The sequence below is a fragment of the Oryctolagus cuniculus genome, chromosome 2 (assembly GCF_051225735.1).
Source record: "Oryctolagus cuniculus isolate XC-2025 breed Fujian yellow rabbit chromosome 2, ASM5122573v1, whole genome shotgun sequence".
NCBI classification, from domain to species: Eukaryota; Metazoa; Chordata; class Mammalia; order Lagomorpha; family Leporidae; genus Oryctolagus; species Oryctolagus cuniculus.
The window spans coordinates 169,167,806-169,180,912 of NC_142868.1; the positions used below are offsets into that span (position 1 = coordinate 169,167,806).

The 13,107-nt window shown below is 43.7% G+C and overlaps 1 protein-coding gene across 12 annotated transcripts in view; it reads right to left on the reverse strand.

The window, feature by feature from the left end:
• ARHGEF33 (Rho guanine nucleotide exchange factor 33) overlaps nt 1–13,107 on the reverse strand; it is a 101,467-nt gene that overhangs the window by 84,176 nt on the left and 4,184 nt on the right. For all 12 annotated transcript variants that reach the window (XM_089326521.1, XM_089326520.1, XM_089326514.1 and 9 more), the window contains exon 2: nt 6,817–6,889. The gene's annotated coding sequence lies outside the window, so the exon portion shown is untranslated. The remainder of the gene's footprint in view (nt 1–6,816; nt 6,890–13,107) is intronic.

Genomic DNA, 13,107 nt, shown 5'->3' on the forward strand with positions numbered 1-13,107 from the left:
ACTCAATAAAATAATCAAATAATTGGAAAAAATACAAACCTCAAGATCCACACGATGTCCCTGACCTTCCCCTCCAACCTTGTTTCCGGCATGTGGGAATCTTCAGCGTCTTCAGTCTCACTCACAACCACCATTCTTATTTTACCTCATTGTTTCTCAGTTGCCTGGGCTGTCCTCCTCACCCTACCCTAACTGTCAGATAATTACTCATTCCCCAAAGCCTAACTCAGGTCTACTCCTTCTCTGGAAACTTCCCCTTCAATATCTTTCCTTTGTCAGACTAGCTACAGAATTCAGTTGGAATCAAATCCATGATTTTTCTACTGTTATCTATTTTATGTAAATCATCTCACTTTCTAAATGATTATAATCTTCTTGAGAAAAGAGGCTCTTTTTTCTACCTCATAGTACCCCCTGGTGTCACTGTATGTTCTTACATAGAGTAGAAGTTTGCTCACAAAGACAATCAACCTGCCCAAACACTGTCACTGACAACCATTTAGCACATGATCTTCCCAATTAATTGTCAGTTATGAATTAATTAGGGGTTCCTACATCTAAAAACCTGGTAAACAACAGTTATGGATGTAGAGACTGAGAAAGAATTGACTAAAGAAAATCCATATTAGAAGAGTAGAATAAAGGGATTTAGTGTTCTATCAAGGCCCTAAAGGGCATTTGCGGGATCCCAGGATCATAAAATAGGATGATCTACAATGACTTAGCTCTTGTTATGTATGTGAGATTCTAATGTTTTGGATTTAAGGTAAAGTCAAATCTTTTCTCCTCTCATCTACTTTGGGATGCATCTTAGAAATTTCACTTCCTGAAGCATGCCCTCTTTTTTCCTTGAAACACCCACAAGACTTGTCTTTGGCCTCTAGGGTCTGCCATTCATTTGTCTTGGGATCCATGCTCCTGGTCTACTCCTGATCATGAAAACAAAATTTGTGATAGGCTGTGAATGAAGCAACATGTGCAGGATGAATCTAAAAAATATCTTACTCCTTTAACAGCAGGGTTTCTAGCTTAGTCCTTGGATCTTCAACTCTTTCCTATATGTTGTTCAGCTTGGGTCCTTCCTCTAACTTATGGTATAGAGAAATACTGCAAATTTGGATATAAAGTTCCTTACAAAACAGATCTGCTTCTTAAGATATTGTTAATTTAGGTACCATGGTTTGTGAAAATATATTGTTAATGGCCATAACACCCAGGAATTAAATTTAAATGTCATTTTATTTGGAAGGTCTTTCCTGACCACCACATTCCCTATCTCCCCTTCATTATCATTTGATTTATCAGATTTGTTCATTGACCATCCTAGCCCCACAGTCCTAACTTATGAAGGCTTGGCATTTTATTTAAAATAAAAAACCTCTTTCTAATATATATTTGTTTGCATCATTTGAAAAGCAGAGAGACAAAGACAGATAAATGTTCTCCATCTGCTGGTTCACTCTCCAAATGCCTGCAATAGTGATGGCTGGGCTGGGTCGAAACCAAGAGCCCAGAACCCAATAAAGGTCACTCATGTGCATGGCAGGGACCCCAGTATTTGAAGCATTATCTGCTACCTACCAGGATGCCCACTAGCAAGAAGCTGGTTCAGAAGCAGAGGTATGACTCAAATGCAGGTACTCTGATATGGGATGCAGGTGTCCCAACCAGCATCTTAACCACTGTGCCAAATGCCCACCCTGGCTTGGGTATACTTTTGCTCACTCTGCATTTCCCCAAGGTCTAACCCAGGGTCTTGCACCTGTTGAATAATAATAGCTGTTGAATAAATGAATGAACCAATCACAAGAAAGACCAAAGAAAAGAAAGTTGCACCCATCAGAATGACTTTCAACATAAACTGAGGATTCAGCATAGAGTGGAAAGAAAACGAAACTGAAAGACTTCAGAGTTCAGCCAGCCAAACCCTGACACCTTTATAAATAAAGAAAGTGAGGTCATGGGGCCGGTGTTGTAGTGCAGTGTGTTAAGCCACCACTTGTGATGTCAGCATCCAATATCAGAATGCTGGTTCAAGTCCCAGCTCAGAGGCTCCTGGCTCATAACTTCAGCCTGACCCAGTCCTGGTTGTTGCAGGTATTTGGGGAATGAACTAACAGATGGAAGATTGCTCACCTTCTCTCTCTGTCACTCTGCCTTTCAAATAAAATGCATTAATCTTTAAAAAAGAGAAAGAAAACAAAAATGAGGTCCATAGAGGTTAAGTGACTTGACTAAGCCTTAAGCTATTGAGACAGAAAAAATAAGATGGTTCTCTACAGAGTCCCAATTTCTTGTACAAATATCATAATCATGGGATCTGAGAACACTACTTAAATCTCAGTGAGATGGGTCACATAAGTGGAAATGGCTGAGTTATATATTCCAAATATCAACCCAAATATATATCCCAAATATTCAACCACACGACCTGTTATCAGCACTATAATTCTATCCCTTTTGATCTTCAGAGATTTAAAACACACACACACACACAAACACACACACACACACACACACACACACACACACGGTTCCATTATCAGCTAGCAGTTTAGTTAATTGAGAGCAACACTGAGAATCACCGTATGTGCCAATGGGGTTGGGAATGGAGAAGATGAGCTCTGAAGGATGGGTGACCTGGATTTAAATCCCAGGTCCATGAATGACACAGCTGGTTGACCTTGGGAAAATTACTTAACCTCCATAAGAGCCTGATAGCTCAGTCTTGTGTATATGTTTAAGTCTCTAGCTGCAATTACTACTATGTTTTGCATTTTTTGCTTAGGACAAAGCTGGAAACTCTGCCTTAACCTGAGATTAATAGAGATAGAAGAAAAAGCAAACATTCCTGGGTAGTCTAGAGGTAAAGGTCTTCCGAGGATGGACTATATGTGAAGCATCTTCTGAGGTAAAAAGCTTCGAGTCCAGAAATGAGCCCCTTGCAGGAGCTGGTTACCACCGCGGGGGCCAGAATGGACAGCTTGCCTCTGCAGCAGCAGCTTAGCCCTGATGTGGGGAGGAAGGAGCTCTCCAGCAACCAGCTACTTGGCTGCTCTGGGTGAGAGCTGGATTAGAGAGAGCGGCTCCTGTAGGAGTATCTCACAGGCACTGAAACTTCCTTGGAAATGTGAGAAAACTACACAGGATTTGTCTCAAGGAACGCACTTCATGTGATTGGAAACAATGCCACAGCTCACTAGCTAATCCTCTGCCTGCGGCGCTGGCACCCCAGGTTCTAGTCCCAGTCAGGGTGCCAGATTCTGTCCCGGTTGCCCCTCTTCCAGTCCAGCTCTCTGCTGTGGCCCAGGAGTGCAGTGGAGGATGGCCCAAGTGCTTGGGCCCTGCACCCCATGGGAGACCAGGAGGAAGCTCCTGGCTCCTAGCTTCGGATCAGCGCAGCGCACCAGCCGCAGCACACCGGCTGTAGCAGTCATTTGAGGGGTGAACCAGTGGAAAAAGAAGATCTTTCTCTCTGTCTCTCTCACTAACTCTGGCTGTCAAAAAAAAAAAAAAAAAAGGAAGGAAGGAAGGAAGGGAGAGAGAAAGAGAGAAAGAGAGAAAGGGAGAAAGGGAGAAAGAGAGAAAGAAAGAGAAAGAGAGAAAGAAAGTCTCAAAAAATTCCCTGAGGTAGCAAATAAGTAAATGTGTGTGTGGATATGTTTACAGTGGGAGTAGGACATCCTAAAAGCAGCCTAGAGTAGCCATAGGTGTCACCAAAAAGCCATCAAAGAAGGCTGGGCCTGACTTTTCTTGTAGGACTTTTTTCTGCTGAGTGGTGCAGTCAGTGTAAGGCCAGAGCTGAACTGCTGTCGCACCTGGACTGGAAGCTAAGGTCTGCCCTTGGGCCTTCCTTGTCCACCCCCCTCATGCAGGGGTCAGTCTCCACTCAAATGCTGCATATTGGAAGCAAATCCATTGGATGTGTCAGGGTTTTAGCCTGCCTCAGATATCTTGATCCAGCTCTGCCTTGTGGGACCTCAATCTTAAATCCCAGAAGCCCCACCTCAGTAGCTCTTGCTTCTGTTCGTTTGTCTCTCTCATCCTCCACCCCTCAAGCATTTTTCCTTACCTAGTGAAAAGCTGTCATCTTTCAAGGCTCAAATCAAACACCTCCTTCTCTATGAAGCCTGTCCTAATTCTCCAAGTCAAAACTAGTCAGTCTCTCTTCTATGCATTCTTTAAAAAAATTATTTATTCCAAAGGCAGAGTTACAGAGAGACAGAGGCAGAGAGAGAGAGAGAGAGAGGAGAAAGAGAGAAAGAGGTCTTCCATTCTCTGGTTCACTCCCCAAATGACCACAACGGCCGGAGCTGGGCTGATCTGAAGCCAGGAGCCAGGAGCTTCTTCCATGTCTCCCACGTGCATGCAGAGGCCCTAGTAGTTGGGCCATTTTCTACTGCTTTCCCAGACCATAACAGAGAGCTGGATTGGAAGAGGAGCAGCTGAGACACAAATCAGTGCCCATATGGGATGCTGGCATTGCAGGTGGAGGCTTAGTCTACTATGCCACAGCACTGGCCCCTCTACTACATTCTTCTGCCATATTATTAGTACATCTTCCTACTGGGAATTATACATAATAGCTCCATGTCTATTTCACACACAGCACCACAAGCTCCACCATGGTAGGCACCATATATTATTTGTCACTATTGCACTTGGAAGTTTCCTGGTTCTTTTTATAAAAAATCTTAATTTGCATATATTTATGGGGTACAACACAATGTTGTAATACATGTATACCCATGGGAATGACTGAAAAAGCTAATTAATATATCTAATACCTCATGTACTTACTATTTTGGGGTGAGATCACTTGAAATTTGTTCCTAGCCATTTTGAAATCTACAACACAATAACTATAATCATTCTGCTGTGCCATAGATCTCAAAACCGTATTCCTCCTGAAGCTTGGGCCCTTGGACCAACAACTCTCCATTCCACCTTCTCACCCACCCACCAGCAGCCTCTGGTAATGACCATTCTACTCTCTATGGGTTCAACTTTTTTAGATTCCACATATAGGTGAAATAACATGGTGCTTGTGTCCACTTTACTTCACTTAGCATAATATTTTATCCTTCTATAGTTCTGGACTTGAAGCCTCAAGATAAGCATAGCACATCTCCTTATAGTGGCAATTTTACTCAATTTTTAAAATGATCATATATTTTTAAACATTCATAATTTTTGGGAAGGGTTCAAAATTAACTTGAATTTTAAAAATAAATATATTTATATCATTTATTCACATTCCTCTGACATGTGAAAAGTTTAAGAACTCAATACAAGTTAGGTTAAATTTAATTTAATTTCAGGGAATGTTTGTGGTTCTTTCTTTCCCTAATAAAAAACAAAAAGCAAACATCCATATAACTTTTTTGTTCATATCAATAGCAAGGACCCTCCCTTTTTAAATTAATGAGTTGGAAAAGGAAAACTGGAAAAATCAGTGCTATTTCACCTTAATTATAAAATTTCTTTAAACAAAAGTTCACTTTCTAAATATGTAGACTGAGAAATTTTTCAGAGCTCTACCCTTTGGCAAAAACCAAATGCTTCTTTGTATTTAACAAATATTATATAGAACACGTATTATACAGAGAGTAATACACAATATATATACAATTTACTCTTGGAAGTTTGAAGGTCTATAGCATCTGATAAGTAAAAATGTAAATGAATAATAAATAATAGTCGCTGGGATTGTGGCGTGAAGGGTAAGGCTGCCGCCTGCAATGCCGGCATCTCATATGGGCACTGGGTTCAGCCCCAGCTGCTTCACTTCCAATCCAGCACCCTGCTTCTGTGCTGGGGCTTGGGGCCTGACCCTACATGGGAGACCCAGAAGAAGCTCCCAACTCCGGCCATTGAGGCCATTTGGGGAGAGATGGAAGATCTCTATTTCTCCTGCTGTCTCTCCGTAACTCTTTGAAATAAATAAATCTTTAAAAATAAATAAATAGTATTTATCAAGTAAAACATCCTTGAGACTTCTGAAGCCAGTGCCAAGAAGCAGGTGAGACTAACATTGGATTTTTAGTTAGGTATGTTAGGTTAAGTACAGCCAAATAGAAATAGACCCACTAGGCTATTATTTCTGTGCTTTGCTTTAAAAGCCAAATTATAAAAATAATTATGGGACTGGTGTTGTGGTGCAGTGAGTTAAGCCAACGCCTGTGACGTCAGCATCCCTTATTGGAACATAAGCTTGAGTATCAGCTGTTCTGCTCCTGATCCAGCTCTCCGCTAATGCACCTGAAAAGGAAGCAGAAGATGGCTCAAGTACTTGAACCCTTGCCATCCATATGGGAGACCTGGATAGAGTTCCAGGCTTCTGGCTTCAGACTGTCCCGGCCCTGGCTGTTGTAGGCATTTGGGGAGTAAACCAGCAGATGGATGATATCTGTGTATATGTGTGTCCGTGTGTGTGTGCGTGCGCATGTCTCTCTCTCTCTGCCTTTCAAATAAATAAATAAATATTTTTTAAGAATAAAAATAAAGCATAATTCCTTCTCGTCTCAATACCTGGGATAAGTGATCATATTAGCAGTAAAACTGATGTAATATGGCTAATTAAAAGGTAGCTCTTTTCCCTGACTACTAACTGGTAAAGTAATCCCTAACCAACTGGTGTTGTGGTGCAGTAGGTTAAGTCACCACCTTATCAATGATTTTCAAAGAAAGTAGGGTTACAAAAGCGTTTGCAGCAATTTATAACACAACTACTTCAAGAATGATCACTGGTTTAAACTAAGCTCTCAGTTCACCTGTGTTCTTGCTAACAACAATTTCTGCACAATTTACACTCACCTCGTGCCCTGTCTCTACTAGGAGACATCACATCATGTTTTTTGACGTCTTCTTCATTATTTCTCTAGAGGTTCTGTAAAAAACAAAATGCCATTGATCATGACAGGTATCTTGCATTTTATACCATCCTTTCTCCCTGTAGGTTTATAATTAAAAGCTTTTTTATTATATATTCATTATAAATGTTCTAATAGTCAAAATGTTCCTAATAGTTCAGAACTATATAAAGCAAAAAAGTAAAGGTCTTTGGAATAATATTCAGCCATAAAAAAGAATGAAATTCTGTCTTTTGCAACAAAATGGATACAACTGGAAATCATTATACTCAGTGAAATGAAATAGATCAGAAGAGAAACAGCCAGGACTAGAACTGGTGCCCATATGGGATGCTGGCCACACAGGCAGAGTATTAACCTACTGTGCCATAGCACCAGCCCTGACATTTTGAGAATTAATTATTGTTTACAGCCCTGTATCTGCTTGTTGAAGAACAATGTTTTTTTCTTTTTAGTATTTGTTGAATTCTTTACTTAGTAGAGGGTTAAACTTGTGATTATAAAATAAACTGAAAGTATGTCATTGTGGGGCTGGCACTGTGGTGTAGCAGGTAAAGCTGCTGCCTGCAGTGCCAGCATCCCATATGGGCACCAGTTCGAGTCCTGGCTGCTCTACTTCTGACTCAGCTCTCTGCTATGGTCTAGGAAAGCAGTAGAAGATGGCCCATGTGCTTGGGCCCCTGCACCCACGTGGGAGACCAGGAAGAAGCTCCTGGCTTCTGTTGGCCCAGCTCCGGCCACTGCAGCCATTTGGGAAGTGAACCAGCAGATGGAAGGCCTCTCTCTTTCTCTCTCTCTCTCTTCTCCTGCCTCTCTGTAACTCTGCCTTTAAAATAAATAAATAAATCTTTAAAAAGAAGGTATGTCATTGTAAAAGTTAAAAGAAAGAATAAGAAAAGCAGGAGGAGGGAGGGAACATGGGCAGGAGGGAGGGTAGGGTGGGAAGTATCACTATGCTCTAAAATCTATATATATGAAATACATGAAATCTGTTCACCTTATATAAGTTTTGTTTTGTTTTGTTTTGTTTTTGTTTTGTTTTTGACAGGCAGAGTGGACAGTGAGAGAGAGAGACAGAGAGAAAGGTCTTCCTTTGCCGTTGGTTCACCCTCCAATGGCCGCCGCGGCCGGCGCGCTGCAGCCGGCACACCGCGCTGATCCGATGGCAGGAGCCAGGAGCCAGGTGCTTTTCCTGGTCTCCCATGGGGTGCAGGGCCCAAGCACTTGGACCATCCTCCACTGCACTCCCTGGCCACAGCAGAGAGCTGGCCTGGAAGAGGGGCAACCGGGACAGAATCCGGCGCCCCGACCAGGACTAGAACCCGGTGTGCCGGCACCGCTAGGCGGAGGATTAGCCTAGTGAGCCGCGGCGCCGGCCCATAAGTTTTTAAAAATTATAAAAAAGGTCCTTGTTTCTCCTAGTCTGTCATTTTAAAATAAACATTTTAAATATATTTTTAACAATTTATTTATCTGAAAAGCAGAGAGACAGAGAGATAGAGATCTTCCAGCTGCTGATTTACTCCTCAAATGCCCACAACAGCTGAGGCTAGGCAGAAGCCAGAAGCCTAAATTTAATCTGGGTCTCTCACATACTTGAGCAATCACCTGCTGCCTTCCAGGGTGTGCATTAGCAGGAAGAACCAGAAGTGGAACTAGGCCCTGAATCCAGGCTCTCTAATGTAGGATGCAGATAGCCCAATTAATTGCTGCACCAAATGCCTATCACAGTCTTTCAATTTTTAAGTCAGTTGATATTGAGTAGTCAAGCCACCTCAGTTTTTGTTTTGTTGGAGTGACTAGTAAAAATAAATTCTTATGTGTTAAAAAATAGCTGGGGCACTGCAACATGGCTTAGAGGGCTTTGCTGAATCAGAAGCATTCAAAAACCAATTCATCTGACTCTAAAATATTGAAAAACAAAAATCCAGGTTGTTGTTTTTTTAAGTATCCTCTATTGGGGCCAGTGCTGTGGCGCAGTGGGTTAACGCCCTGGCCTGAAGTGCTGGCATCCCGTATGGGCACTGGTTCGGGACCCAGCTGCTCTACTTCCGATCCAGCTCTCTGCTATGGCCTGGGAAAGCAGCAGAAGATGGCTCAAGTCCTTGGGCCCCTGCACCCATGTGGGTGACCCAGAGGAAGCTCCTGGCTCCTGGCTTCAGATCAGCGCAGCTCCTGCCGTTGCGGCCAATTGGAGAGTGAACCATCAGATGGAAGACCTCTCTCTGTCTCTCTCTCTGCCTCTCCTCTCTCTGTGTAACTCTGACTTTCAAATAAATAAATAAATCTTTTTTTAAAGAAAAGTATCTCCTATTAAAAAGAAATCATCATCACTTCAAGTGACAAGTGAAATTAAGTTTGTAATAGATTTTTCTGTAGTGGCTAATTGAGGTGATTTAAAATCAAAATTAAGTACAAATCCATTTGGAAAACAGTCTATGATTCCTATGGTTTCTGCCGGCTATACAGCAGATCCCAAGTCAGGTGTGTGTTTCATTTAGTTTTCATTCTCTGTAGCCTCTTGGACAGTGTGCAACTCACTGAATTTTTCTGGACTTTGGTTTCCTGATCTGCCTGTACAACTGGCACAGCAATAACAACACTCACCTCAGAGCTGAGACGTGAGGACTAAGGGGGATGAAGAGGGGCACTGGGATGTGGTGGAGGTGGGCGCAAAGGATTACTTGGTCACCACTGTCATTCTGTCAGGGGCTGTCCTTTATGCTCGGGAATCTTTAGTGACCGTTTGGCTTGCTCTTTTTTTTCCCTAAACTTTACTTAAAATTTTTCTGAAAAGATTCCTCTTGTGCATAATGGTATAATTTCTTCAAAAAATTATTTCTTTCTTTATTTACTTGAGAGGTAGAGAGACAGAGAGCAAGGGAGACACAGACCAAGAGAGAACTCCTATCCAGTGGTTCCCTTCCTAAATGATGGCAACTTCCAGGACTCAGGCTGGAATGAGCAGGGCTAGGGATGATGTTGGGAGCTGGGAACACAAACCAGTTCTCATGTGTGGGAGTCATCATCACGTCTCCCGGAGTCTGCGTGGGCAGGAAGCTGGGATCAGGGACCAAAGCAGGGCACTGAACCCAGGTGCTCTCATGCAGGACAAGGGGTCTCAACCGCTAGGCTAAATGCCCACTCCTCGTAACACTGTACTTTGTTTTGAAGGACTAAGAGAAGCAAAGGAAGGCATGATACTGGCCCTGTCAGACACTGCTCATGCCAGCCAGCATCCATTCTCCCCTTTTACTTTAGTAGCCCAGTTAGAAGACTATATTTCCCATTCTCCCTCACAGTGAGTTAGGTTTCTAACCATGTGAAACTTGTATTAGCAGAAATAATGGGAGTGACCTTTGGGAAGTCTCCTTAAAAAGGAGAACACTCCTCCTCTTCCAATTCCTCCTTTCTACCGGCTGAACACTGATGAGACAGGCAGAGCCCTAGCAACTTCTTTGACCAAGAGGTGGCAGGTACACTGAAGACGGCAGAAGAGCAAGACAAGAGGAACCAATCTAACAGCTCTGGACTGCCTAGGCTTTTCTATCTTAACCTAAGAGAGAAATGGGCATTTAGCCTAGCAACTGGGATGCTGTCTGGGACGCTTGTGCTCCTTATTGGAGTACCTGGGTTTGATGCTGGGCTCTGGCTCCTGAATCCAGCTTTCTCTTGCTGTGGATCATATGAAACAGTGAGAATGGCTCAAGTGGTTGGATCTCTGCTGCCCATGAGGGGAACCTTTGAGATCTGCAGTTCCTAGCTCTGGAGACTGGTACAGTCCTGCCTGTTTTGTATATTTGAGGGTAAACCAGTGATTAGCTTTCTTCCCACCCCGTGAGTGTGTGTGTGTGTGTGTGTGTGTGTGTGTCTGTTTCAATCTCTGTCTCTGACATTAATTAATTAAATTGTATAAGCTTGAGAAAGAGAGAGACTTATGGCTGTTGAAGCCACTATTATTTTGGCTTTTTCCATCACAGGTGGATGAACCAATTCCCTACTTATATTCTGGCCCTTCCAGGATACTATCTAAAACCAAGAACAATTTTTTTTTGACAGGCAGAGCTAGAAGTGAGAGAGACATAGAGAAAGGTCTTCCTTCTGTTGGTGCACCCCCCAAATGGTCACTATGGATGGCACGCTGCACCAATCCGAAGCCAGGAGCCAGGTGCTTCCTCCTGGTCTCCCATGCGGGTGCAGGGCCCAAGCACTTGGGCCATCCTCCACTGCCTTCCTGGGCCACAGCATAGAGCTGGACTGGAAGAGGAGCGACCAGGACAGAACCGGTGCCCCAACTGGGACTAGAACCCAGAGTGCCAGCGCCGCAGGCAGAGGAATAGCCTAGTGAACCGTGGCGTAAGCTATCCAAGAACAATTTTTAATTCTGGAATGTTTTCTCACATTCCCTTGAAGCCTACATGTGATCTCTATTTATTCACAACAAATTCTTCCTTCTTCCTTCTTCAGAAGCCTATAGTGTGTCACTCGAACCCTTGTTCTCACTTTTTACCTTTGCATTGCCCATATTTTGGATATTACTCACTCATGTCAGCTCCTCAGGCAGGAACTTGGAAAATGGGCCACATTATTAGAAAAGAAAGAAGTGAGCTTGGCTAAAATTAAATTTTCAGATTTCTTTTGTAGGTTATAGGAAAAAGTGTTCATTTTAATTCAAGTACTTATTAAACATATACCATGTAGGCTGGCGCCATGGCTCACTAGGCTAATCCTCCGCCTTGCGGTGCCAGCACACTGGGTTCTAGTCCCGGTCGGGGCGCCGGATTCTGTCCCGGTTGCCCCTCTTCCAGGCCAGCTCTCTGCTATGGCCAGGGAGTGCAGTGGCGGATGGCCCAAGTCCTTGGGCCCTGCACCCCATGGGAGACCGGGATAAGTGCCTGGATCCTGCCATCAGATCAGCGCGGTGCGCTGGCCGCAGGCATGCCGGCCGCGGCGGCCATTGGAGGGTGAACCAGCGGCAAGGGAAGACCTTTCTCTCTGTCTCTCTCTCTCACTGTCCACTCTGCCTGTCAAAAACAACAACAACAACAACAACAACAAAAAACAAAAACAAAAAAAAACAAACAAAACAAAACATATACCATGTAAAAGATACTGTACCGGGGCTAGGGCTGTGGTATAGCGGGTAAAGCCACTGCCTGCAGTGCCGGCATCCCATATGGGCACCTGTTCAAGTTTCAGCTGCTCCACTTCCAATCCAGCTCTCTGCTGTGGCCCGGGAGAGCAGTGGAGGATGGCTCAAGTCCTTGGGCCCCTGCACCCGTGTGGGAGACCCAGAAGAAGCTCCTGGCTCCTGGCTCCTGGCTTTGGATTGGCGCAGCTCCAGCCATTGTGGCCAATTGGGGGGTGAACCAGCAGATGGAAGACCTCTCTCTCTCTCTCTCTGTCTGCCTCTCCTCTTTCTGTATAACTATGACCTTCAAATAAGTAAATAAATCTTTTTTAAAAGAATATATTGTACCAATTACTGAGAGGAATATAAAGATGAAGGGCCAGTTTTGTGGCATAGCAAATAAAGCTGCTGCCTGCAATGCCAGCAACCCACATGGGTGCCTTTTCCTGTCCCAGCTCCTGCACTTCTGATCCAGCTCCCTGCTAATGGCCTGGGAAATGTAGTGGAGGATGGCCCAAGCGTTTGGGCCCCTGCCACATACTTAGAAGACCCAGATGAATCTCCTCTCTCCTGGCTTCAGGCTGGCCCAGCCCTAGTTGTTGTGGCCATTTGGGGAGTGAACCAGCAGATGAAGGATCTCTCTCTCTCTCTCTCTCTCTCCCCATCTCTCTCTAATTCTGACTTTCAAATAAATAAATCTTAAAAAAATAAAGATAAAGATGACATTGTCCCAGCTTCAAAGAGCTTACAGTTTAGCAGGAAAGTTAAGAAACAGAAAGTCATAATATATGATAGATTGGGACAGATGCAATAAGAGCATAGGGGCCGGCGCTGTGGAGCAATGGGTTAAAGCCCTGGCCTGCAGTGCCGGCATCCCATATGGGCATCAGTTCTAGTCCTGGCTGCTCTTCTTCCGATCCGGATTCAGATTGCTGCAGCTCCGGCCGTTGTGGCCATCTGGGGAGAGAACCAGCAGATGGAAGACCTCTCTCTCTCTGTGTCTCTGCCTCTGCTTCTTTGTAACTCTGCCTTTCAAATAAATAAAATAAATCTTAAAAAAAAAAAAGAAAAAAGATATAAGAAGAGCATAAAGTAACTAAAACT